We start from the raw sequence: 3,763 nt of genomic DNA, 5'->3' as shown, positions 1-3,763 counted from the left end.
GATTTGTTTGTCACTTCTTATTCTTTAAAAATCATAATATTTTAATAAATTATGTTACAAAAATCTACAGATAACCTTAAATAAGCTAACATGTGATACTAAACAAATTATTTGAAAAATCACCTATAGATAATAAATCATTAACAAATATTACCTATTTTGAAGTGTCTGAGTTTGGGATAGCATATTAAGTAAATTATAATGCTAGCACACACTGGTAGGATTTGCTGAAGAAGGCAGGGGCAGGAGGATCATGTGTTTGAGGCCAGCCTGGGTTATATCTTAACTATTGTTTTCTACTTAAAAAGCAGCTATGAAAAAAAAATGAATTGAAATGCCAGTGTGAGTAATTCACTTTATAATTTGGGATAAATAATGCTGACGGATCAATTCTTACAACTCACAGAGTAAAAAGATAAAGGAAAATGGGATTTTTTTTCTAGTCTAAGGTAGTGGTCAATGGGAGAAAAAAAACAACATAGTGTCTTGCTGAAAGCTTGAGTAAATTTAGTATAATCACTCAAAGTACATAAAGATGTCATGCTATAACATATGTTCTCTATGAAAACCACAGATGGTAATGATGACTGAAGATGCTCCTTCAGACATTCTGTGGCTGATGCATTTCTTAAAAGGAAACTACGGGGACACCATTCAAATTGCAACCAATTTCACTTGCCCTTGAAATTTATTTTTTAATTAATTTTAATTTGATTTACTAGGTGTGTAAGTTATTCCTTTTTTTTTCATTTTTTATTGGGTATTTATTTCATTTACATTTCCAATGCTATCCCAAAAGTCCCCCCACACGCTCCCTCACCCACTCCCCCAACCACACGCTTCCACTTCTTGGCCCTGTCGTTCCCCTGTACTGACTCATATAAAGTTTGCACGACCAATGGGCCTCTCTTTCCACTAGAGTGCCCGGATAGCTCAGTCAGTAGAGCATCAGACTTTTAATCTGAGGGTCCAGGGTTCAAGTCCCTGTTCGGGCGGCTGCAAATTTTGCACAATGTTTCATACTTAAGTAATTGCCTAATTCTTAGGAAACAATTGGTAACAATACTGCTAGGTGTGTTTTTCATAGACTTAAGGCTATCCTACATATCCTTAAGGTACTTGTGAATTTTAGGTGGTTGGAGAGATGGCTCAGGGGTTAAGTGTACTGACTGCTCTTCCAGAGAGCCCGGGTTTGATTCCCAGCACACATGTGGCAGCTCACAACTGTCTGTAACTCCAGTTCCAGATGCTCTGGTCACCTTCACACAGACACACATGCAGGCAAAACACCAATGTACATGAAATTTTTATTTACCTATAGATGTCAATTTTTTCACTGGTTACTTGGCACTTTTTTTTAGACTTCCACCTTAATCTTACTCTTGAAACTTTCATGGTAGTTGGCACTTCCTGGTCCAGACTTGAGGTAGCCTGCAATGGTTCCTACTCCCAAAGTATTTCTTTTTTTTTCTTTTGATTATTATTGGGTATTTATTTCATTTACATTTCCAATGCTATCCCAAAAGTACCCCAAACCCTCCCACACCCACTACCCCACCCACCCCCTCCCACCTCTTGGCCCTGGCGTTCCACTATATTGAGGCATATAAAGTCTGCACTACCAATGGGCCTCTCTTTCCACTGATGGCCTAGTAGGCCATCTTCTGATACATATGCAGCTAGAAACACGAGCTCCGGGGGGTACTGGTTAGTTCATATTGTTGTTCCACATATAGGGTTGCAGATCCCCCCCCCCCAGCTCCCTGGGTACTTCCTCCAGCTCCTCCATTGGGGGCCCTGTGATCCATACAATAGGTGAATGTGAGCATTCACTTTTGTGTTTGCTAGGCCCCAGCATAGTTTCAAAAGAGACAGCTCTATCAGGGTCCTTTCAGCAAAATCTTGCTAGTGTATGCAATGGTGTCAGCGTTTGGAGGCTGATTATGGGATGGGTTTCTGGATACGGCAGCCTCTAGATGATCCATCCTCTCTTTTCAGTTCCAAACTCTGTCTCTGGAGCTCCTTCCATGGGTGCCTTGCTCCCAATTCCAAGATGGGGCAAAGTATCCACACCTTTGTCTTCATTCTTCCCGACCTTCATGTGTTTCGCAAATTGTATCTAATATCTTGGGTATTCTAAGCTTCTGGGCAAATATCCACTTATCAGTGAGTACATATCATTTGAGTTCTTTTGTGATTGAGTTATCTCACTCAGGATGATGTCCTCCGGGTCCATCCCTTTGCCTAGGAATTTCATAAATTCATTCTTTTTAATAGCTAAGTAGTACTCCATTGTGTAAATGTACCACATTTTCTGTATCCATTCCTCTGTTGAGGGGCATCTGAGTTCTTTCCAGCTTCTGGCTATTATAAATAAGGCTGCTATGAACATAGTGGAGCATGTTTCCTTCTTACCAGTTGGAACATCTTCTGGATATATGCCCAGAAGATGTATTGCGGGATCCTCCAGTAGTACTATGTCCAATTTTCTGAGGAAGCGCGAGACTGATTTCCAGAGTGGTTGTACAAGCTTGCAATCCCACCAACAATGGAGGAGTGTTCCCCTTTCTCCACATCCTCACCAGCATCTGCTATCAGCTGAATTTTTGATCTTAGACATTCTGGATGGTGTGAGGTAGAAACTCAGGGTTGTTTTGATTTGCATTTCCCTTATGATTAAGGAAGCTGAACATTTTTTCAGGTGCTTCTCTGCCATTCGGTATTCCTCAGGTGAGAATTATTTGTTTAGTTCTGAGCCCCATTTTTTAATGGAGTTATTTGATTTTTTGGAGTCCAAATTCTTGAGTTCTTTATGTATATTTGATATTAGACCCCTATCTGATTTAGGATAGGTAAAGAACTTTTCCCAATCTGGTGATGGCCTTGTCTTATTGACAGTGTCTTTGGTCTTACAGAAGCTTTGCAATTATATGAGGTCCCATTTGTCGATTCTCGATCTTACAGCACAAGCCATTGCTGTTCTATTCAGGAATTTTCCCCCTGTGCCCATATCTTCGAGGCTTTTCCCCACTTTCTCCTCTATGAGTTTCAGTGTCTCTGGTTTTATGTGGAGTTCCTTAATCCACTTAGATTTGACCTTGGTACAAGGAGATAGGAATGGATCAATTCACATTCTTCTACATGATAACCACCAGTTGTGCCAGCACCATTTGTTGAAAATGCTGTCTTTTGTCCACTGGATGGTTTTAGATCCCTTGTCAAATATCAAGTGACCATAGGTGTGTGGGTTCATTTCTAGGTCTTCAATTCTATTCCATTGGTCTACTTGTCTGTCACTATACCAGTACCATGCAGTTTTTATCACAATTGCTCTGTAGTACACCTTTAGGTCAGGCATGGTAATACCACCAGAGGTTCTTTTATCCTTGAGAAGAGTTTTTGCTATCCTAGGGTTTTTGTTATTGCAGATGAATTTTCAGATTGCCCTTTCCAATTCGTGGAAGAATTGAATTGGAATTTTGATGGGGATTGCATTGAACCTGTAGATTGTTTTTGGCAAGATAGCCATTTATACTATATTGATCCTGCCAATCCAGGAGCATAGGAGATCTTTCCATCTTCTGAGATCTTATTTAATTTCTTTCTTTAAAGACTTGAAGTTCTTATCATACAGATCTTTCACTTCCTTAGTTAGAGTCATGCCAAGGTATTATATATTATTTGTGACTATTGAGAAGGGTATTGTTTCCCTAATTTCTTTCTCAGTCTGTTTATCCTTTGTGTAGAGAAAGGCAATTGACTT

General features: G+C 39.7%; 1 non-coding gene across 1 annotated transcript; it reads left to right on the top strand.

The window, feature by feature from the left end:
* Positions 1 to 922: 922 nt before the first annotated feature.
* Trnak-uuu (transfer RNA lysine (anticodon UUU)) lies at positions 923 to 995 on the top strand. Its single transcript has one exon. It is a non-coding gene; the product is annotated as a tRNA-Lys (tRNA).
* The last annotated feature ends 2,768 nt before the right edge of the window (positions 996 to 3,763 follow it).

The sequence above is a fragment of the Mus caroli genome, unplaced genomic scaffold (genome assembly GCF_978045245.1).
Source record: "Mus caroli unplaced genomic scaffold, Mus_caroli_1 scaffold_17, whole genome shotgun sequence".
NCBI classification, from domain to species: Eukaryota; Metazoa; Chordata; class Mammalia; order Rodentia; family Muridae; genus Mus; species Mus caroli.
Note: the sequence above shows the minus strand (reverse complement) of the source record. Positions and strands in the feature narration are given on the sequence as shown.